A 25,148-nucleotide genomic window follows, 5' to 3' on the forward strand; every position below is an offset into this window, starting at 1 on the left:
CTCAATGCACTGGTTTCTTTTTTATAACCGGGATCTCCCAGTACATCTATATATAGCGAGCAATATTTGATATCAATCCCAAGATCACCTTGCTTTGTTTTTTCTTTAGCATCACATACCTTGCTTAATCAAGTAACAAAGTAAAACGTACTAGCCAAGAGTTATAAAATTTAATAAAGAAAAAGTAATAAAGCAGAAGTAGAATAACAAGTTAAAAGAAGCATCAAATAAATTAAACTTGTTATAAGGATCAGCCAATAAGACATGAATCTCGTTTTGATTTGTTATCTGTCTTGGCAAGCCATGTCATCTGTCACATTACCTTTGTCTTAATTGTTTATTTTCTGGAAAAATAAAATAAAATCACCAAGAAAAACAATAGAAGAGACCACCCAGCAAGTTTAGTTTACATCCAATCGTTGAACCCATGCCAGAAAAATAGTTATGCTTTACTGTTTGTTTATCGTGATTTTTTTTTTCTCGAATTTTTCATCTGTTAGAAAATAAAAAATAAAACAAAAGTTACATAACGGTTTGGGACAAGGCCTTTCAATTGAATTGCCATAAAATATACTAGTCTGTAAGCACGAGCTTCTGCGCGAGGCTTTTTTTATTTATTTAAAATTAAAAATTTATTTTAGGATTAATAAAGATAATGGGTAGTTGAGTTTTATAAAAAATAGGATCAATTATTTGATTTTTCTTTTAATTTTATTTTTTTTAATATGAAAAAGTGTGAATCTACCATATTATTCTCATTTATTAATAATTTCAATTCTTAATGTTTGCATTAACCAATGACATTTTCTAGTATTTTGAACATTTCATTTTCTGTATTTTGAATGTTTTATCATTCTCTACCATTTGCTTTATATATATATATATAAATACAATCCGAGCGGGCCCTACAAGGGGTGTCCTCAAATAAGCTTATTTGAGGATCCTCACCAAGCTCTTCAGATATCGCCCCTTCTATTGAGGATCCTCAAATAATTTTATTTGAGGGACGCCCTTTAGGTACCCTACAATTTTGTTCCATGATCAAAACCATCTATTTTTTAGGTCTTCATTCATAGATCATCCTTACAAAAAATTAGACAATTTGGAAACCGTTACGACATCCAATTGTGTCCTACAAAATCAATGAACACGGTGCTTCAAGAAAGTACTAAAATTTCAATAACTCAATTGAATGATCAAATGATATCAGATTCAAGTGATTTTTTGCAGAGATGATCTTTGAATGTGTATCTACAAAATAGATGGTTTGGATTAGTGAAATACAATCCGGAGCGGGCCCTACAAGGGGTGTCCCTCAAATAAGCTTATTTGAGGGATCCCTCAATGGAAGCTCTCTGTATATATATATATATATATATATATATATAGATTATTTTATAATAGCAGACATGTGATAGCAAGCCTTGGTTCAAGAATCTCTCTCATGCAACGGAGATAACATTTTTTACTATTCTGGTCTATAACTCATTGACATGTGGACCACGTGTTATTGTGTTATTAGTCGGGGATAATAAAATAGTGCTATCTCCATTACAAATAAGTTTTTCTGCTTCATAGAAAAGTTGTCTAAATAAAATAATATATTTCAAAAGGTTGCAAAACAGGAATGGTAGCATGAGCAGTTGCAATTATGAAGCTTTTATGTTGGAATAGCCGGGGGAGTTCCTGGTTGGGTTTTACTAATCAAGTTGCTTTTCTTATTTAGATTTAGATTTAGTTTGTATTTTGGACTCAAGAGCCTCTGCCAGGAGGGCTGAGTCATTAGCTTGTAGTGTTCCTCTCCAAAACAATTTCTCTGTTCCTGCAGTGTTGGGGTCTTTTGTTGTTTTGGAATCCTTTGGTTGTGAATTGTTCCATTTTGCTTTATCATGATCCTTTCATTCACTGCTTTATTGAAGATGTGCTTGGTAAGAAAAGCTGGTATGTTACCTTTGTCTATGCTTACCCTCAAAAAAGAGAAGCAACCTAGCTTGTGGCAGGATATTTTAAACCTTAAACCTAATAGTTCCTTGCCTTGGTTACTCATAGGAGACTTTAATAATATTTGCAGCCTCACTGAAAAAGCAGGTGGTATCCATTCCCCACATCCTTCCATGCCAAGGTTTAACCAATTCATCAGTGATTGTGGTACTTGTTCACTTAATGCTGTAGAAGTTCCCTACACATGGTCTAATCACTACTACAAAAATCGAAACAAGCGACGGGAGTTCACCGTCGTCTAGACTGTTTTTAAATTGTTGTTAAATCGACCGCCATCTTTTGATACATAAAACAACGACGGTAAATAACCAATGTCATTAAGACATACAATGTCATCTCTAAAAACAAACCGACGTCTAATTACTATAAAAACAGCAAAAAAGTAAAACTTCGACAACCTTAGATGACTCTTTTAGAAACATAGACGTCTAAAGAAGATTACATGTCAAAAATTCCATAAGTACCGACGTAACAATGATTAACCACGACTACAGGTGAAAACATACTGTAGTTTATAACGTCAACATCGACGTTGTTAAGACATACTATGTCAACTAAAAACAAAAACCGACGTCTAATTACTATAAAAACACAAAAAAGGAAAACTTCGACAACCTTAGACGTCACTTGCAGAAAAGAAGAGACGTCTAAAGTTGATTACATGTCAAGAATTATAAAGTTATCGACATAACATATATTAACCACGACATAAAGTGCTAACTGACCGTCGCTTATAATATCTTCCACATTGGTCTCTAGGAATAAACCGCCTTGTTAACAATATTCCACGATGAGCATGTTCATAACCGACGTTCAAAAGATCCTTATATGTTAAAAGGACGAGCTTACTATCAACATACAAAGACTGTGTTTTGTTAGAACCGATGTCTAATTAATATATAAAAGAAGAAGAAAAAAGCAAAAATGATGATTTGGAGAAGCTTAGATGACGCTTGTTCGAAATCCGTGATGTCTGAAGTTGTTAACATGTCACAATTTTTAACTTCACCGCCTTAACATTCAATAACCACGTCCCAAATATTACGACACAGTCGTTCAAAAACGTTGTCATGACAGGTAGTTGAAATAAACCACCGTGGATAAGAGTTTGAACGATGGTTATTGAAAACTAACTGTCGTGGTTAATCTGTCCACTACGCCCGTAGTGTTCAACTGCCCGTCATTGTTATTGGGCTTACGACGTCGGAAAGAATATAAGTAATGATGTGGTTGCTCTTGTACACAGCGCTTTTAACACCATCATTGACGTGTGTTTTTCCTGAGACGGCGGTAGTTTTCGTTTTATCAACGTTAAAAAGAGCTCTCCAGACAGATAATAGAACTAAGTGATCTTTTGTGGTTCCTTTAGACGATGGTAAATATTTACTGGAAGTTGTAGTGTTCTCCTAAAATTTGTCAGTTGGAGCACTTTACCGTCGTGTTATTACATTTGAAATGTTGCTTTTTGAACATCTCGGACTTGAATTTGTTAAAGTAACATCTTAACGTGACCGTCGTTGTTGGTAATATCGATTAGCCGACTTGTAATATCAATTTTAATTAACCGACATGTTTTCTATTTCAAATGGCTGTTTTTATTTATTTACGCTCTTTTGCTTAGTTCATTCCACGTCGTTTGTTAAAATATGACGTTGGGTATGATTTAGACGTTTGTTTTTGCAATTTGTTAACTGGACTGTCGTATTTTACATCTTCAACGCAGTATTTTTAATATTGGATTTGTCGTGCCCAAAGCCCGCCTAATGAAAAAGTGATAAAAATAATGTCAAATATTGCAATGTATTGCAAAATTAATGTCATACAGAGCCATTAATTAATGTCATACAATTAATTGCATAACTAATGTCATACAGTACAACAATCAATCAATCCGTATATCTTCACACTCATCTCTAATATTTTTACTCCCAAACTCACCCGGTCATCAAATGTGTCAACATTGGGTATCTCTCTAGTAAATGGCTCACACTCAATTCTAATATCACCTAGCACATCATCACTAATAACATCATTATATTCTTTATTAGGCATTGATAATACTACCGACCAACCATGATGCATTGGGTCGTCAACAAAAAATACTTGTTTGACTTGAGAAGCCATAACAAATTGGTCATTCCTATGTCCAATTTTACTCCGATCTACAAGGGTAAATCCAAGTTCGTCGACTACAAGACCCGAAGTGTTATCTATCCAATCACACCTGAAGACTGAGATTCTAAACTTTCGGTAGTTAAGGTCCCAAATTTCTTGAATGACATCATAAAAACTCATATTTGAGACAATCAGATTTTTATCCTTGGCACTAGCAACTTGCATATGTGCAAATAAATAAACTCCACTATTTTGGACAGTTCGCATATCATCTTGTGCCTTGATGTTAAATTGAACACCATTAATAAGATAGTTTCTATATGATGGCACTGTTATATTTGGAGCTAGCCACCTCAAATTTATGATAAGCCATTATTGTCTTCCCCATTAAGTTCACTTAGAATCTGCAAATTAATCATATCTTAATTCAAAACATAGAAAGAAGGAAATTAAAAGTCCAATATGTTATTCAATAACATATACCTTAAAGCATAGCTATTGAATGAAAGTGCTATTGTGCTTATCTTGTAGCCACTTTGTTCTCTTTCTAAATTTTGGATAAGTGGTCTTGATGTGGATCATATGTTCCCTACATGACATGAAAAAAATCAAGCATTATGGTCCCTTGTATATAAGATGAACATAAGGAACAATTTAAAATGGCTATTTAAAGAATAAAACTGATACTCGATATAAGGTAGGATTTCTTCTGTATTTTTCAAGACATATAGATGTGTCTGGTTGAACAGGTCTCGATCAACTAAGCTCACTGTGCAACTTGATAATGGCTTTGAAAGTCCCATATTCTGGCTTGATGGCACTCGAACTGTACTAACATCAGATAAATGCTCAGTGCAGAATTCTACAGCTTCTTCAGCTATATACCGCTCAAGTAATGCAACCTTCTCCCGTTAGTACTTTCATATATCTTTCGAACAGATACATCTATCTAAAATAAATTGGCTCATGAAGGAAACAAACATTTAATGCTTTGGAAATGAACTTTAGCCACATCTTATACGACAAAAACATTCTAAATGGCAGATATTTTGTTTATACTAGTTGAGCTAAACCTCTTTCATTTTAAACCAAATATCTTAGCCTAGTCTCTTTGAATACCTTTGTTGGAAAGACCTTTTTTTTCTCTTGATTTTGACTCATTCACCTTAATGCTCCAATATTGGAGTCCTCTACCTCACCGCACCAAATGCTCCTAGAGATGAAGAGAAGGCAATCAAGAAGTATAAATGCTAGTCTACTTCTTGATTGGAGAAATTTTTGGTTTATGGAAGATGCGATACAAAGATGATCACTCATCAACCAAAGTAGAAAACCAAAAACCCAAACTAGGTTTTCTCCAACACTTAGCTTATATAGGACAACACAAAAGGCAAGGGGAGAGCTTCCCTTTAGTTGCCAAATTTGGGTGGGTATTTAGAGCTCCATTTGGTCTACGGGTCATGTCATCTTATGCCACTTAGCCCTTGGGTCCAATAGCCTTTTGGGCTATTTTGTCCCTTTCCTTTTAAATATATTTAAAAAACCAATTCAATATTTCTATATGTCCCTTTCTTTAACTATTAAATTATAATTATAGTTTCACTTAATTGACCAAGTGGAACTATTTGACTTTGGTCAATTGCTCCACTCAACATGTTGACTTTTAACTGTTGACTTTGACATTTGATTATCAACCATTGACTTGTGTCTCCTTATTTCATTTCTCATCATTTGTGCCTCTAATCACATTCTTTGGGTGTGCAGATCTGTAGATTCCCTTTAGCAATGTAGTGGGTTGACTCAACTCCTCATAGATGATATACGAATTAAATTTCACAATTTAATTCTTGCTATTAATAAAGGTTAATTGAAACCTTTTAGGACATCCACAAACCATGGTTGTTGCCTAGCAGTTATCCAAGCTAAATGAGACGTTGTGAAAGAACCTATTCAAATTGGAATGACCGTGCAATTGAATCATTCTCTTATGTCAATACTCCTTATTCACATTATTAGATCATGGAATCTGATTGTCAATATCCTAATGTGAATAATTCCTTTTATATGATTATGCTAGTAAGATTTGAAGACTTCTTCTTTCAAGTCTTATCCAGATTTGACCAATCATATCTTGGAGTATTCTCACTCCTTTACTAAGAATAGAGATTCCTTGTTGTATATTCATTTGCTTCCATTACTCTATTGAGAATCCAGATGAGCACCTTTAAGCCATGGCTAATTCAGTATGACCGTATAGTGCCCTCAAAGATTAAAAATATAGCCACAAAACATCTATTATGCCTTAGGTCTAAGGATTAGTTTGCACCATTGCGATTTATGAGTTCCAGCTTGACATGTGAGTAAAGACTTCCATGTGTAATCTTATGTGTTGGTTCGCGTTCAGTGTACTTGTTCTTCTACAGGCACCTACACATATATCGATGTGTCTCCACACTTAATGACTTGAGACCTTGCCATTCCCTACATATAGAGACAATACTAAGTGTACTGGTCTTTGCGGAATATTGATGCCCAATCAATATTCCTATGACCAGAAACATATTCAGGATCTAGGGATGATGAGAAGTCTCCATGTATGCAATCTCATTACATAGCTCTCATATCCACTTCTGTATTCCTTGGACTATGGTTGTTTTACATACTGAAAGATAATACCTGATGATTTAATGTATAAAACAACCTTTCTTGCCCATTGATAACATAATGTGTCTTTTATCAAATAACGATTACATAATTAGTTGGCTTTAAAGTCATATTTCTAACAATCTCCCACTTGCACTTTAAAGCCAATCTGACATGTATCTAATACCCATCTTTTCCATGTGTTGGTCTAGCTGAAGGTGACTCATAGGCTTTGTGAGTGGATCTGCTGTGTTGTCCATTGAAGCCAATTTGAGCACTCTAATATCTCAATCACCAGCATATTCCCTGACTAAGTGATAGCGCCTCTGAATGTGCTTGGATCTCTGATGAGACCTTGGTTTCTTGGCTTGTGCTATACCCCCATTGTTGTCACAGTATAAAATGATGGTGACTCAATGCTTGGGACCATTCCATGTTCAGTAATGAACTTCCTCATCCAGAATGCTTCCTTTGCTGCTTCCGAAGAAGCTATGTACTCTGCTTCAGTTGTGGAGTCCGCAGTGGTGCTCTACTTGCCACATCTCTAACTAATTGCCCCTCCATTCAATGTGAACACATATTTAGAAGTGGATTTCTGATCATCAACATCAGATTTGAAATCTGGGTCTGTATATCATTCCACCAGAATTCTGGGTGTTCACCTGTTTTGTGTTTTTCCCGAGATGGAAGGGTAAAGTTCCCCACTGCCTCGACAACCATTGACTGGTCAACAAGTCAGTTTTCTTTGGTGTGTGAGCGTGCCACTGCTAGTAATGAAAATCCTAGCAGACTTCTTAAAAATGGATCACTTGCACCTCAAGTTACTGATTTCTAAACAAGTGATTGTGAATTTGGGTGAGGAATATCTCCCAAGTAAGTTCTTTTCTTGCCTCAGATCGTGAGGACTTCACAATTTATCTCAAGATAAAATTAATGGTTCGCCAATAACCGATAGGAAATTGTATGCTTTAGGCGAATCGCTTTTATAAAACTATAAATATACATATCAACACTAGAAAGACAAAAAGACAGTTGGAACTCCATTTCGCCTAGATAGAAGACTCGATCCGGCCTGGACTGGACTGTTTACAACTTTAATCGCTCACCTTCAGCTGTAAATCGATACCAAAGTTCAATTTTGGCAGAGCTTTAATACACTTTAAGCTTTGGGAAGCTTCAACGGGCGAACTGCAGGTTTTTCAATCTGAAGGGATAAGTGACTGTTCTTGAGGATTTGATGAGCTGGGACTGTAATGTAAAATTTGTTGAGGTTTTCATATTTGAGAAAACTCAGACTATGCTTGTCTTGACTTTTGCCGAACCAAATTTGTAACGAGAGAGATCTTGTTTTGAATGAATTATTTCTCTAAGTCTGAACTTTGGGAATTCTGATCTAAAGCTGGTTTTTCTTGTTTTGTTCAATTGAACTTTTGGTTGATTTTTGTTGTTTGTTTGTTTTTTTTTTGATGAATTGAGTGTCTTTGGTTATGTTCACCCTCTCTTGTATTTATAAGGAATGCTTTGGAGTAGGATTTCTTTCTTTTAATAATGGGCAATAAAAATTCTCAAAAGATCTTTTCATTTTTTAAATGCAAAAGAAAAAAAGGGTTTTAATCAATTATGGCAGATAAGCTCTCAACAATCAGTTCTCTATATCACTTCCCTGTTTTTCCCTGAAAGAGAACCTAACCCTTTTTAATTCCAACTCCTCGTGAGAGCTCAAACCGTGGTGGTTAGTTTGATTCTCGCTTGAATAGCTCCCTGTACAAATTAGGCCCAAACAATGCCCCTAAGTCCAATCGTTTTGGAACGGTTTCAAACTTAAATGAATTGGCCATTTAATTTGCGCGCGATTTCTTCCGTTAATCCACGTCTGCCACATCTTCCTATTGAGCTAGAGTTCGTGGGAAACTGTTCGCTTACTAGCTCATTACTAGCTAGTCATTATCAAGCGTTGCGTCGTCTTCTTCTCTTTTGTTTTCGAGCTTTAAAAGAAATTCAAACCCAAAGTTCCTGTTCATTCGGAAACCTAGCTCTCAGACCTTGATTTTCTTAGTATTTCAGAAGTCTCACCCTTTCCTTTGCTAAAACCCTGCTTCCTTCACTTTTTTCCTTTGTTCCGCTCAAAACTTCTGATCATATCTTCTCCAAAACTCGTGCTCAGTCTTCCTCTTCTGCTCCTCCGCCTTCATTACTGGGGCTGGAGTGGATAATCCCGCTATTGAGATTTGAAGTAAACTCCACCCTTTTGCTAAGAAGAACCTAGACGAGAATGTCCTTCACCTATTCGAGAATACCTTGGTTCTAGGACCTCACTGGTTTGGCCAAGTTCCTGCCGAAATGGCAGAGCTTTTTAAAAGCGATGCCAAGCTCCTTTATGTTTCCAGTGTTCTTCTCCTCCTGCTTCCCATACTTGGGTTAGGAAGAATCAGGCCGCCATTCCCTTCGAGCAGTGAGGAACAATCCGATGAAGTGGGCTGATTGGATTGAAAAGGCTACTCCCATGGTATGGAGCTCACCTGGAAAAGGGCTAGTATTTACGATGCCATCCTCCTATCCAAGCAGTCCATCATGGGAATGAGAGTCCTGCTCTTTGCTCTGTGTTTGGAATTTTGCCAAGAATACGCCTCGATTTTCGTGTGGGCCCCATGGCTCCGACTCTGCTGGATATGAAGTAGATCTTTGGGTTCAGGCCCCATGGAAGACTGTGGATGCGAGGTGATTATCACAAGAGAAAGAACTAGGAAAACTAGCCAAGCCTTTCACCATCTCTCCCCTCATAAACCAGCTGCTCATTTTCTAATTACGAGGAAATTCGTCTTGAGAAGGATAAGGATCAAGCAGCATATGCTATTCCTTATGTACTTGGTGAACAAATTCATCTTCCCAACCGGTTTTCAGCAATTCTGTGAGTATAGGCATTTAGTAGAAGCTTTGCACAATCACTCGGATGTCGGGTTTGGACCACAGCTCTGCTCACCTATTCAAGAACTCTGATATCGCCACTTTGTTCAATCCATCAACACATGGCTCTGGTTTATTCCGATGATCCGGATCCGGCTGCGTGTTTATTTCCATAGCGAGATTCCCAGACATAGTTCGCTCAAGATCAAGTTACGGCTCATTCTCTTGTCGTGAAGTGCCCAAGCGCGCGAATTGACTTTAGGAAGAACTTTCTGAGTGTCACCCCGCCCAGAGATTTGCCCCATGGAGGTTGGAAACCTCCCAATTATCACCTAGGGCGTATACCATCCCAATTTCTGCGCAAGCGGCACGCCCTCGGCTATCCCACTTAAATCATACTGAAGCTGCAACCGGGCCACTTCGGAGAGACTGGATGACTTGGAGGTGCACAAAGACGCCAGGTGTGCGGTGAACAAGATCAACAATAGTGCAACGCTCTCTATCGAGCCCGGGAACCAAATTCCTGCAGCTCAAGAGTTCGATGCTTGGTGGAAAGCCAGGTTTCAAGGCCTGCCTGCCTCCAGATTGCACTAGAGGTGCTTTTTGATGGTCTGGGATTCCTGGGTCGTTCATGCAGGAGAAGAGACTCATAGGTTTATGGTGCAGTCCATAAAAGACATTAATGCTCAAATTGTAGAAGGTAGATTCCTGGTTCTGTCTGCGTTTTATTCATTATGTCTTTGTAATGATGCCTAATATTTTGTTCATGCATCAAACCCCTCCCTTATAAGGAACATAGGTGGACAGTCTGTCCATGCTGGAGAAGTGATTGGTAAGTCTTCCATCTCTCTGTTTCTTTTATTATTTTCTTGCCGGATTGATTTTGACTTACTTTATTTCTGTGCACTTCGTTATTTCAGCTGGGACTTGGAGCTTCCTCTAGAGACGAAGATGAGGAAACTCAATCAGAGCAACCATTTGTTAGGGCCACTCCTTCCGCGTAGGAACAAAAGAAAAGAGACTGCTTGGTCCTTGATAGTCTTTGCTCACCTGCGACTTTAGGTAAATTCTGGTAGCTTGAGGGTTTCGTTCTATTATGCTCATTTTTCTAACCTTCACTTCTTTGTTCTGTGCATGCGGTGAAAGTCCTCCTCCTTCTCCTACTGAGTCCAAAAGACTTAGAAAGAGGATCGAGGTGGAATATGTGGTCACTGAGAATAGCTGCGGCAGCTCCCACGACCACTTCAGCACAAATGAAGAACTTAGGGAAGCCTTTGAAGCCGTGGAGCAGGAAAGGGAACAGGAAGAGGAAGAAGATGTCTCTTTCAAGGAGAAGAACAAAAATTTAGAAGAAGAGGTGGTCCTCTATTTCATTACTGCATGTATTATGGTGTATGTTCTTTCTCTCTTCTAACTTCTGACTTCTATATACTTATAGGAGGAGATTCCTACTAAGGTGATAGCAGAAAGCATTGCCCTTGCAAAACAATAGGGAGAAGCTTAAAGGGCAGAACCCACAAGTTCAGAGTTGGCTCTATTTGATGATGTAGAGGCAAAACATTCTGCTGCTTTGCTCTTGAGCACATGTCCGAGGTAAATTCTAGGTTTTTATTTCTTCTGTCTTGTCCTCTCTGTTCTGCCTTGTTTACTCCTACATTCTATGATTCAATTCTGTTTTTCCAGGTGCTTGAGGAGGGACAGGACTGTTGGGGTATGTAGCTGTGGTGACTAGTCCCCTTAAGCCTCCTATTGTGGCTGTAAGTACCTTATATTTTTATTTCTTCTTGGCATTACAATTTCGCATGGAACTGACTTGAAATTTTTGTAGATGCCCATCCATTCTCTTCTAGGCTCACCTACCACGGCTTCCTTTGCTGATCCAGAATTGGCAGAGTTTGAAGCCATGGACTTGGATGCTCAACTAGACAGGCTAGAGAAGCTTAGCTCCACTTTTGGCAAGACAAAATCCAAGGCGGTGGATGAGGCAGTGGACAGAGTGAAGATCTGGCAATCCACTGAACTAGATTTGGAGGAAAATCAAGAGGCTGTGGACCAGTTAATGAAAGACTTGGACATGCTTCATAGAGAAAACATGGCTCCTGTGCCTATCCTCAAGCTCGGCTGGGTCTAGCAAGGGATGTGCTCAATCTCCACAACCGCTACGGGGATCTCAAGCCTTCCTTTAAGGCATCCGAGTTCTGCAAGGTGACTCATGAAGCCAATTTGGCTGATTACGCTAAGCAAAAAAAAGAATTGGACCAAATGGTTGCAGGCTATAAGAAAGCAAAACTGCTGACAAGTCGAGAAACAAATTGAAGAACTTCAAATCACTGGTCAATGAGGAGAAGCGGAACAAAATCAGGATGGATCGGCACCAAAACCAAGGCTACTTTCCTTGTGCGTAACTCCGTAGCAGCTTCTAGGCTGCATTGAGATTGCGTAAGTCTCTCTTCATCAAGGGATGCTTCTTCAGAAGAGATTTCTCCTAAGAAGACCGGGCTGCAAGAAACTCTCAGGAAACTAAGATTTTAGATCCCAGAATTTAGGAGTGTAATAAACTCTAGTCATGGAGAATGACTATTCAATAAAAGTTTCTATTTGGCAAGAGTGAACAAAAGTAAGCAAAAGTAAATTAAAACGTGCTTCAACATTTTTACAAGGAAAGTAAGTTTTGGACAGAACTTTTAAACAACAATTTCACTTTGCTCTATCTCTATTCCAGGTTATGTCTGCATTGCTTGTGAATCCCACATGGTTGGATAATTTTTTTTTAACCATTTGCCATTAATTAGTGTAGCATGAACATTCCCATCTCGATCCTGTAATCTGTACGCCCCCATTCCGAGAATTTGCTTAATTATGAAAGGGTCTTCCCATGTAGGTGACCACTTTCCATAACCAGCTATATGTGTTCCAAGGGGAAAAACTGCTTTCCAGACTATTTCTCCCTCTTCAAAATTCTTATTCTTAACTATTTTGTTGTAAGCCCTTGACACAGCCTGTTTTCCTGCCAAGAGTTTGTTGAGGTGTCAATCACTGCTTGCATCCAATCCCTCTAGTCCTAGTAACATGGCTTGAGAGTATTCTTCTCCAACCAGATTGTGTTGGTGAGCAGTCGAGAGACTGACTGCTATCTCCATGGGCAGAATTGCATCATGGCCATAGGTTAGAGCATAGGGGGTCATGCTAGTTGTCTCTCTTTTTGAAGTTTTGTATGCCCACAGAGTTTCTGACAACTTCTCGTGCCATTGTTTTGGATTTTTCTCTAGCATTTTTCTGATAATGTTGATGATCACCTTGTTAATTGATTCTGCTTGTCCATTGGCTTGAGCAGAATAAGGAGTGGATTGAAGCAGCTTGAATTTGAATGCTTCGACATATCCAGCATATCTCCAGATATGAAGGAAGATCCTTTGTCAGTCGTGATTGATTCTGGAATGTCAAACCTTTGTATAATCTGTTCTTCTATGAAAGTGATGATATCTTGAGATGTTGTGGATTTAACAGGCTTGGCCTCCACCCATTTGGTGAAATAATCTGTGGCTACAATGATAAAACAATGTTGCTGGCTTCTGGCTGGATAGATTTTGCCAATGAGATCCATTGCCCATCCTCTGAAAGGCTATGGTTTTACTCTGGATTCATGGGAACTGGGAGCTCTTCTGGATTGGGCCATGCCTTTGGCAAGCGTCACATCCCCTGGAATAGTCAATGCAATCTTTCATCATAGTTGGCCAGAAGTAACCATACCTTCTAATTAATGAGCACATTTTCCTTCCTCCTTAATGAGCTCCACAGATTCCTTCATGAGTTTCTCCCATAACCTTCATGTATTCTTGCTTCCCAAGGCACCTCAATAGTACCTCATCCTTGCTTTTTCGGACCAGATCTCCATTCCACATAAGGTAGTTCAAAGCCATGATCCTGACTCTCTTTTAAGAAGGGAGGGTTGGATATTGCAAGTAAGTCATGATTGGATTTCTCCAATCATCTTCAGTGATTATGGCAGAATTGACATCTATTTCCATCCCTATGGTCAGAACAGATGGTAGACTCTTCTTTCCCATCTTGATGATCCTCTGCACACAGTCCTCAGGCATTTGTATACCTGTCGCTACTTGAGCCAGTTTATTGTCAGAAGATTTCTAGCTACCACTAGATAAACAGCTAGAGAAGGACTTAGGCACTTGTATTCTCCAGCAATCTGTCTCAACACAAGCATAGAATCCCCCAGGATCTCCACAGATTGGATTCCTAATTCCACCAACATTTCAAGTCCTATAATTAAAGCTTCATATTCAGCCCTGTTGTTGGTGCATTGGAAGTCTAATTGGAAGGAATAGCAATGTCTGATTCCTAATGGTTCCTCCAAAACAATCCATGCCCCTTGAGCTATATCAGTTTTTGATCCATCAAAATACAGCTTCCAAGGTGTGAGATGAACTGAGTAGATAGGATTGTTAAGACAAGTATGAGCTCTAGTTAGCAGGTCTGCATTTGCTATGTCCAAAGAGTCCATGTTTTCAATCTCTTCTCCTGGATGATTTGCTAGGAAATCTCGCCACAGCTTATTATTTGACTTTAGGAACATATCTGAAAGCAAATTCATCAAAGCCAGAGTCCATTTTCCAATTCTGCCTCTCAACGTTGGCCTTGTTAGCATGTATTTGATTAAATCTGTCTTGGCAATGATGTAGATGGTGTATGGTAACATGTAGTGTCTGAGTTTCACAGCAGTGAAGTACAAGGCTAGACAAAGCCTTTCAATTGCAGAATATTTCATTAGAGTTCTGCTCAGATAGTAGACTGCTGCTCCTTTCCTTCCTTGTTATCTTGAACCAGTAGACTCCCAATGGACACTTCCGATGTAGATACATAGAGCTTGGAGTGGTCTGCTTCTCTTTGGGGGGGGGGGGGACAAAACTGGTGGATGTGAGAGGTAATGCTTGATTTCCTCAAAAGCTTGTTGGTGCTGTTCTTCCCACTTGAACGTCTATTCCTGCTTCAATCTTAACGAAGAGGAAAAAGGCTAGATCTTTCCTGTAGAATTGGATATGAATCTCCTTAGAAAATTAATCTTTCCTAGGAGACTCTGTAGTTTTTTCTTGTTCCGAGGTGCTAAGGCTTCTATGATGGACTTTACTTTGTTCTTGTCAATCTCTATGCCTCTCTAGTGGACCAAGAATCCTAAGAAATTTCCTGCTTGAACTCCAAAGACACATTTCTTGGGGTTCATTTTCAGTTTATGTTTCCTCATTCTTAGGAATGCCTTTCTTAGATTTGATACATGATTTCCCTCCTCTGGGGATTTAATCACTACATCATCTATATACACTTCCAAAGAATGCCCTATCATATCATGGAAAACAGAATTCATTGCTCTTTGATAAGTAACTCCTGCATTTCTCAAGCCAAAAGGCATTACAGTATACTCAGAAGCACCTATATGTCCTGGGCACATGAAAGCTGTCTTATGGATGTCTTCTTCTGCCACCATAATCTGATTATAACCTGCATTGCCATCCATAAAAGATAGCATCTGGTTATGAGCAGCTCAATCTACTAGCATATATGCTATTGGCATAGGATATTCATCCTTGGGAGATGCTTCAAGCAGATTCCTGTAATCCACACAGATTCTAACTACCCCTGTTTTTCTTTTTAGAACCGATACAATATTTAGCCAATCGACATCAATGGCTCGGGTCTACGATGAATCCTGCTTTGAGCAATCTTTCTATTTCTTCCTTAACCTTGTTTAGTGTCCATATACATTCTTCTTCTGGCTTGTTTGACTGGAAGGTAGCCCTTTTGATTAGTAGCTTGTGCTCTACTAGTTTTCTGTCCAGTCCAGGCATCTCATGATAATGCCAAGCAAAACAATCTCTAAAATCATGCAAAAGTGCAATGATCTCACTTCTAAGTGGTTCTTTTAACAGTGCACTAATGGAAGTAGGTCTTGGATCCTCTTCTGTCCCTAAGTTTATTTCCTGCAAAGGATCTTCCACTTATGGCAAAGAATTATCCAATGCTGCTGATGCAAAATCTAACACTTCCTCCTATAAACTCTCTTCTTCTTGTTCTTCTGCTTTCATTAGTGAATTCTGCCATATTGATGCTGGATTCGCATGAAGAGCTTCTTTCCTCTAATATATCAACAATCTTTTTGTAATGGATCAGTTATTGTTGCACTTGATCCTTTTCCTGATTGGGACTAAACATCGAGTTCGGAGGTTTAGAACAAAGGTCTATTCAGTCCTCTAGGGAATCAAGCTGAGACCATCTTCAATGAGTCTCGGGCCGTGACAACATGGGGCAGCCGTTCTGGTTGACTCCAAGGAAAGTGAAAGGGCCAAGGTCATCATGTTAATACCTTGCCTCAAAACACATGGCAGAAGGCAGAAATGGCCATGGATCGGCCTTTACTATCTCCATGTAACCGTCTTGATTCCATAGAGCTAACTGCTGATGCAGAGTGGAAGGAACACATAAACTTTGGTGAATCCAGTCCTCGCCAAGCAGTGCATTATAAGTGGTAGAAGTGGTGTCTACCACAAAGAATGTAATCTTCAGCTCTTTGCTTCCAACTATGACATCCACATCCAATATTCCATGAGTTTTGGTGATGCCCCAAGCAAAGATGGTGACGGTTAAGCATGTTTGAATCAAATCCTTCTCTGTTCTACCCATTTTGCTCAGCAATCTGTGAGGCAGAAGATTAATGGCTGCACCTCCATCTACCATTACTTTGGGAATAGGAATACCCCCAAACTTTGCTGTTATACACAAGGGTATGAGGTGATTGGCCATCTCTTTGGTTGGTTTGGAGAAGCAAAGCCGCATTCTGCAGCCGATTTGTTCATGCATTCCGCCTATCTTGGGATTGCACATTTGTTGTTCTGGTGCCTCCTCTGCTTTTGCTAGCCTGCACTCAAAACTTTCTGAGAGAACACGTCTCCTTCCAAAGTGCTTTCTTGCCCTTCTGCGCCCTAAACTTCTCTAGCGAATGAACACCATGTTAATGCCTAGATCTCCCCACAAAGGCTTTCCAATTTTGCACCAAAAGCCTCAGTTTCTTCATCTAGTTCTCCATCAAATTCCATCTGCTCTTCCCCGTAATCTTCTGTCCAATCTTCCTGTTTTCCTGTTTCGAGGAGTCCATTTTGATCATCTGAGATGGTTCATAATCCATTGCTCCTCTTCATCTGCCCTATCCACCTTCTTGTTCTTCTGCTGGGATAGGTTCAGATTCACCTTGTACTTGTGAAATCTCAAGCCGATTGACTGAGGATGAGGCATGATGGATAGGAGGTGCACTCGAGATTCTGTTTTACCAGCTTTTTGTGTCTAGCAGTTGTTTGTTCTGCTAGAGGAGGTACTTCTGTTCCTTCCTTTTCTGAACGAACAAGCTCGAAGTACCTGTACATCACTCTTGTTCTTGAGGAATGTGCAATACTACCTTTAACCCTCCTTTTCGGGTTCTGGTCAACTCCATAGTTGGTCTACCACTTTTCCGACGAATACCATCTCGCCTTCTATGACACTGCCAAAGGTTTTTCATTCACATGCATCTTGATTGGTATTCCTTCTTGGGCGGCTTTGTCATCCTCTGTTTGTCTTTGGGCAGGCCTAAGATAGTCCTTCCGCCTAGCTTTATCCGGCATGAGGTTCCAATCTGCTAAAAACACTCAGAGTGGGCTAATTATGTCTGTCCAAGACCACTTCTAACTCACCACACTTGCACTTGCTGCAGAGTACTATCCCAGTGAAATAGTTGCTTTTGGCCTTTCATTAGTTTCCCTTGCTGCTTCGCCTCTGCTAGAGCTGGCTTCTATTGTTGGTGCTGCTTCTCTTTTGGCCACTTTAGGTTGACCATGTTGACTTGTGGCTGAGAAAAGGATCTGTTGTGATTGATGGAGATTTCTCCGCCAGTTTTAGCCTTCCTGATGTTATTCCTTCCTGTATCACATCCTTGAAAACAACATAACTATTGGTAGAATGGTTCCAGGAGTTGTGTCACCTGCAATCGCTGCCCTTAAGCTCTTCTGGCTTGGGCATCCTGTGGGGTGTCTCTATTGCTTTCTGTAGCAACATCTCATCAAATAAAGCATCCACCTTGGTTATATCAAAGAAATAAACCTTGTTTTGTGTTGGTTTGTTTGGAACAAATCCTCTTATGAATGGTGGTGGCTTTTGATCCTTTGGTGGCTTTGTAAGGGCCTTGCAGCTAATGAGATGTTTTAACTTTGCCATTTATGCCACTGCAATCTCCCTTTCCTTCGAGCCCTCTGTGTCTTCTTCTGATTCTACCTCAATAAGATGTATTGAAGAAGAAGGTGACTTGTAATACATGCCTTTGGAAGAGTTCCTCTTTTGATGTTCTTCCCTAAGCAGCTCTTCGTACTTGGATGCTTTATCTGCACTTGCCAAATCTCCAAACAGCATCCCATCAAATCTTTTTCTCAGAGAGATTTTAAGGGTAGCTTGAGCCATTTGGATGAAGTGTCTTTCCTCCATAGGGATCCGGCATTTCATTTTGAGCTTCTTGAACCTGGTTATGAAGTCTTGAGCAGGTTTATCTTTAGTCTGCTTGAGGGCAGCAAGGTCATTGATGGTGACTTCTAGCTGAATCCTGTAATAATAGTCATGGAAAACACTTTCCATTTGCTCTCAAGTTTGAACGAATTAGTTGGCAGTGGTGTACCGGGTGAAAGCTTGTCCAGAGAGAGAATTCAAAATCCTTAACTTCAATGAAGGTTATTTTCTATGGCTATGCCTGGACAGAAAACACGCCTATATGCTCAACCGATGAAGCATGGGGATCCTCTCCGTTGAACAAGGTGAAGTTTGGCACCTTGAAACCTGGAGATAGAGGTATCTGATCGATATAAGCTGGATATGGCCTTCTATAGGTGGGCCTCTCTCCTCTTCTGGCTTCAGGCTCCAGGCTCCATCATCTCTCTAACCATTCTTTGTAATGCCCCTATGTTGTTCAAAGCATTGACAGTGGTGCAGATTTCGTCCTTGTTTTGGCTGGACGTGATCAATCCTGGGCTCCGCCCTATATGACCTGGGCAAGGCTTCCTCCTTGTGTTATTCCCTTTTCTAGATCCGGATGATTCCTCCGAGTTTGCCCCCGGCCTGTTCCTGTCATTGTTAGCAAAAGGGTTGTTTCCCTCTCTGCCTATTCTGCCTCTTGCAGGTGGAGGGAATGGATTGGGATCCATCCTTACGGGTTTGTAGGGCAACACTGCTGGTGGCTCGGCGAAGTGCCAAGGTTGATCATGTGGGGCCACAGTGTGGAATAGGGTGAGGTTACGGCTGGTTCTATTGGTGGTGCAGGGCCCTCTGGCGGATTGGGGCCTCACGTTCTTGGACGGGAAGGGCTCCTCCCCTCTGTCTGGCCTGGTTCTCTCCATGCCCTCGTATTCCAGCTATTTGTGCAATGATAGGGTTCTCTTGGTATGGCCATGCTAATCCTAGTGGAGGGCCATAAGGAAGGTCTAGCTGCTGGACTCTGACATTGATTTGGAATTACTGTTCATGGTAGCCTCACGGTCCTTCCTGAACTATCTGTTAACCTGCCATTGCATCATGGTTGTCATGTTATTTAGAGTATCTTGGCTCCTTTGTGTTGTAGTCTCTTGTCGGAACACAGATTCCTGTATTTGATTCATCCTTCTAGAGTCGATCCAAGCGTCGCTTTGTACTGCCGTGGGCTGATTGCTGGCGTCACTCTCTTATGACTCAAGACCTTCCACTGAGAGCTGCCTGGTTTATCTCCATAGTGTGGTACGGGTTCTGGCTAGAGCTTCCAATATTCATAAACTTGAGAAGAATTAAGTCAAAGTATGTATACTAAGAGGTCCCACTGGGCTTGCCAAATTGTTCACCCGTTTTGTGTTTTTTCCTGAGATGGAAGGGTAAAGTTCCCCACAGCCTTGGCAACCATTGACTGGTCAACAAATCAGCTTTCTTTGGTGTGTGAGCGTGCCATTGCTAGTAATGAAAATCCTAGCAGACTTCTTAAAAATGGATAACTTGCACCCCAAGTTACTGATTTCTAAACAAGTGATTCTGAATTTGGGTGAGGAATATATCCCAAGTAAGTTCTTTTCTTGCCTCAGACTAGTAAGGACTTCACAATTTATCTCTGTATAAAATCTATGGTTCTGGCCAGAATAACCGATAGGAAATTGTACTATTTTAGGCAGAACTGCCTTTTATAAAACTATAAATATACATATCAACACTAGAAAGACAAAAAGACAGTTGGAACTCCATTTCTGCCTAGATAGAAGACTCTGATCCGGGTTGGACTGGACTGTTAACAACTTCAACTGCTCGATTTCAAGCTGTAAATCGATACCAAAGTTCAATTTTGTGAGCTTTAATCTACTTTAAGCTTTGGGAAGCTTGAACAGCAGTGAATGCGAGTTCTTCAATTTGAAGGGACAGTATTGTTCTTGAGGATTTGATGAGCTGGGACTGTATTGTAAAATTTGTTGAGGTTTTCATATTTGAGAAAACTCAGACTCTGCTTGTCTTGACTTTTGCTGAACCAAATTTGTAACGAGAGAGATCTCGTTTTGAATGACTTATTTCTCTAAGTCTGAACTTTGGGAATTCTGATCTAAAGCTGGTTTTTCTTGTTTTGTTCAATTGAACTTTTGGTTGATTTTTGTTGTTTGTTTGTTTGTTTTTTTTTTGATGAATTGAGTGTCTTTGATTATGTTCACCCTCTCTTGTATTTATAAGGAATGCTTTGGAGTAGGGTTTCTTTCTTTTAATAATGGGCGGCAAAAATTCTCAAAAAATCTTTTCATTTTTTAAATGCAAAAGAAAAAAGGGTTCTAATCAATTTTGGCAGATAAGCTCTCAACAGTCAGTTCTCGAGATCACTTCCCTATTTTTCCTGAAAGAGAACCTAACCCTTTTTAATTCCAACGCCCTTTGTGAGAGCTCAAACCGTGATGGTTAGTTTGATTCTCAGTTTGAACAGCTCCCTGTCCTCCTGCTTATCTCTTTTTGAGCTTTGTAGTTTGCTTATCTCTTGAAAGACGGTCCCTTTTCTGGAGTAAAATCAATATCCCTAAATATTAAAAAAGGATTTTGATCTTTTGATGGTAGAGATTCAGAGATATCTCCTCCTAGTTGCCAACTATTGACCTGCTTTTATTAAATTCCCTACCAAACTCTGTGATAGTTGAAATTGTTGACTTTTCCACTTTTTGGTAGTCGTGCGGGTTCTGAAGATAGGTTTCTGGGTTTATTCATGCCAGGCCTAGTTTGAGGCTATGGGCTGTTTTCCTTTTCTCGAAGCCCAAGTTTTCATCTTTTGGATAGATCTTGGACTGGAGCCTTCAGTGCTTTGGGCTGAGTGTGTATTCTTGGCCTAATTTCAAAGGAATGTTGGTGGCTGCCAAGAACCAAGATGGACTTCTATTTCCTTTATACTGGGTGTGCCAAATTAGGCCCAAACATTGGGATTCCTCCATAGACTAGGAATATATCCTTGGTCGTTCTGAGGTACTTTCATACAGTCTTTACAACACTCATGTGTTCTGATCCTGGGTTTGATTGATATTTGCTTGTGATGCTCCCAGCATAGCTGATATCAGGCCTCGTACACAACATGGCATACATTAGGCTCCCAATTGCCAAGGCATATGGGATCTTGCTCATCTATATCACTGCTTCTAGGGTTTTAGGGCTCATACTCTTAGACAGGTGAATACCATGTCTAACTGGCAGAAAACCCTTCTTGGAATATTCCATTTCGAATCTTCCAAGCACCTTGTCCACATGCAGGGATTGAGATAATCCAATTTGCTTTCTCGATCTATCTCTATAGATCTTGATACCCAGTATGTACAATGAAATTCCCAAATCCTTCATTAAGAAGGTCTTTGATAACCATAGTTTCATAGAGGTCCACATGTCTATATTGTTTCCAAACATTAATATGTAATCTACATATAGTACGAGGAATATGATTGCGCTCTCACTGTTTTTCTTGTACACACAAGGTCCATCTTCATTTTGGTTAAAACCATAACCTTTAATGGCTTCATCAAAATGAATGTTCTAACTCATTGAAGCCTGCTTCAGTCTATAGATTAACCTTCGAACTTTACTTACTTTCTTCTCTTCATGTTTATATATGAATCCTTTAGGTTGATCAATGTAGATTTCTTCCTGAAGGTCGCCATTCAGAAAAGTCGTTTTCACATCCATCTGCCATATCTCATAGTCAAAATATGCTGCTATGGCGAGAAGTATGTAGATGAAATTTATCATTGCTACAGGAGAAGTTTCTTCATAGTCAATTCCCTCTCTTTTTCTGTAGCCTTTAGCTACTAATCTATCTTTATAGGTCTCCACCTTGCCATCTGAGCTCTTCTTCCTCTTAAAGACCCATTTGTTTCCTATTGGTACAATACCTTCGGGAAGGTCTACTATAGTCCAAACTCAGTTGGCATACATAGAATTCATCTCAGTTTTTATGGCTTCCCGCCATTTCTTTGAGTCAATGTCCAACATTATCTTCATGTAGGTTTCAGGATATTCCATGTCATTTCCCATGAGAAGAACATGGGTATGAGCCTAGATATCTATTAGGTACTTTACTGATCCTTTCAGACCTACATGGAGGTTGGGTGAGTGTGGGTAAGGGGACTGGATTGTCAATTGGATCAGACTCTATTTCAGGTTCATGAGGCTTTCTAGACTCTTCCTTGAGCTCAACCTTTTGCACACAGGTGCCATCCAATGCAAAATCAATCTCAAGAAATCTTGCAGATCTTGCAACAAACACTTTTTGTTCATTCAGATGGTGGAAGTAGTATCCTAAAGTTTCATTTGGATATCCAATGAATCTACAAATTTTTGATATAGTGTCTAGCTTGTCAATATCTTGCTTCTTGACATAAGCCGGACAAACCCATATATAAAGATGATTAAGACTTGGCTTCCTCCCAAACCACATTTCATATGGTGTTATGGGCACGGATTTGGAAGGTACTCTGTTTAGCAGGTATGCTGCAGATTGAAGTGCATATCACCAAAACGATACTGGCAAGTCAGTATAACTCATCATTGATCAGACTATGTCCATCAATGTTCGATTTCTACTTTCGAAGACATCATTAAGTTGTGGAGTTCTAGGTGGAGTCCACTGAGATAGGATGCCATGTTTCTTGAGATATTAAAGAAACTCAATACTCAAGTATTCTCCTCCTCGATCTGATCTTAGAATCTTGATACTCTTTCATGTTTGCTTTTCAACTTCGTTCTTGAATTCTTTGACCTTTTCAAAGGCCTCAGACTTATATTTTATTAGGTATACATAGCCCAACCGAGAGTAATCATCGGTGAATGTAATGAAGTAAGAAAAGCCACCCCTTGATGTAGTGGACAATGGCCCACATACATCAATGTGGATTAATTCAAGAAGCTTAGTGACTCTTTCCCCTTTTCCTTAAAAAAACAAGTTTGACATTTTGCCTTGAAGACAGGATTTGGCGGGCATAGGGACTGAACCCAAAGATTCAAGATATCCCTTTTTGACCATCCTTTGGATTCTATATTGGCTAATGTGTCCTAACTTTAGGTGCCAAACTTGAGTTGGATTGAGTTCTTTTCTAGGCCTCTTATGTCCTGGCATCTTAATCAAGCAATTGCTACTTTCCACAATTTGAATTTGGTAGAGACCATCGATCATAGTACATTTACATATGATTCGATTGCCTTGTCGTAAAGAGCATCCCATTCTATTGAATGTGACAGTGTAATCTTCATTCAGCAATGCTGAAACAGATACTAGGTTCTTTACGCAACTTAGAAGATAAAGATATTCTTTAAGTTCAAGTTTCTCCTCATGTGGTAGCTTAAGGTGGAAAGTGCCTACTGCTTTTGCTGATATTTGGGTACTATTACCGACACATAGCACTATTTCCCCTTTTGAAAACTTCCTGTGATCTACTAGACCTTGCAATATATTGCAAATGTGTCTGCTAGCTCCTGAATCCATTATCCAGGTGGAAATTTCAACTGCCATTACTAACTCAAGGACAAAATTGCTCTTTTCATAAGTTTTGTTCCTTGTGCATGAAAGATGTACATTACATCTCTTCTTCCTTTTAGCATCCTTATGGAAGCTAATCCTTTTTGACATTATATGGTTCATTTGAGGCTTGTTTTGTTTAATGTGTTGTGAATGAGATTCTACAGAAGTATATACAAACATACCAGAAATGAAATTAGATTGTTTTGGTTAAGGCCATAGATTTACGGTCTTTAAATTCTATGGCTCCCCCTACTATTTTAAACGATTTCCATAATCCCTAAAAATGGAATATGAGATACTTCTATAAGATGTCTCTTAGCGGGATGGGAGGCTCCCTATTATTTGGATCACCGTACCATAATAGGATATACGGATAACATAAATAATAAAGGGAGAGTCCTTCTACTCATTCACATCATGATGTGAGTTCCCATATAATTTGGCCTCTAGCAAATGTATAGCCCCCGAATATTATCATGAGGCACCATTGTACTAGTTAAGTATTAGCTCACCATTCTTGCAAAGTATAGTGATACAATCATGAACCTCATCATAATAGAATGTTGGTCCATGTTTGAGCCTACCCTTGCAACATCCAATGTATAAATGAATTCTTCCAAAGCAAGAACATCTTGCTGTCAACCCCCCATATCCGAGGCAAAGCCTTCACAAGGGTCAAGTCTATTCAGAATTCACCATGGTGGAAGGCCACAACTAGGCTTTCAAAAGGTCTTTTGTTTTTCTACTTAATTTAGTTAATTGAGGGTTTTAATGTCTCACCATAAACATGTTTAATCCAATTAAACTACTTAGCCTAGGAAAACTATTATTCTAAATCATATTAGTAGTTGTACAATACTCCCATTATTTGTTTTGCAAATCAAATCAATTTCATAAAACTTTTTTATTTAAGATTTGGGAATATACACTACTACTAATGGAAAGCCTTTGCATTTCCTTAAGTTTAGATAAATAGTCACTTATGGATGATTATGGACTTGATTTCGATCTAACATCTAGCCAAGATGTCGGATCAAAGGGCTTTGGAAGGAGGTTGATTTTATTATGTGTCTTAACTACTTAAAACATTCATGGTTGTTATTGGGCATTGGACCCATGAATAATACAAGTAATCTTGACTTGATTATTCATTCTCTTGATCTTCCTTCTTCCCTATAAGTATTTGAGAATAGAGAACTTAAAGCCCAATGGACTTTAAGGGAATTACATTTGAGATTAAGAGAGAGGAGAGGCATGCAAGGCCCTATTTAATTTACAAACCAATAAATCAAACCTATTCCATTCATCTAATGAATAATCGGCCAATCATATTGTGTCATGTATTTGTGTTCATAAGTCCATAATAATCTCTTTGATTATTTAATCTCATTAGATAATTAACTTAGAATCTAATTCT

General features: G+C 39.2%; 2 pseudogenes; one reads left to right on the forward strand and one right to left on the reverse strand.

Annotated features, from left to right (window-relative positions):
- Positions 1–6,917: 6,917 nt before the first annotated feature.
- On the reverse strand, positions 6,918–21,381 carry LOC148920594 (secreted RxLR effector protein 161-like; annotated as a pseudogene).
- On the forward strand, positions 11,492–11,979 carry LOC148920595 (uncharacterized; annotated as a pseudogene).
- Positions 21,382–25,148: the final 3,767 nt, after the last annotated feature.

The sequence above is a fragment of the Prunus mume genome, linkage group LG1 (genome assembly GCF_029339155.1).
Source record: "Prunus mume cultivar Tortuosa linkage group LG1, ASM2933915v1, whole genome shotgun sequence".
In the NCBI taxonomy this organism is placed as follows: domain Eukaryota; kingdom Viridiplantae; phylum Streptophyta; class Magnoliopsida; order Rosales; family Rosaceae; genus Prunus; species Prunus mume.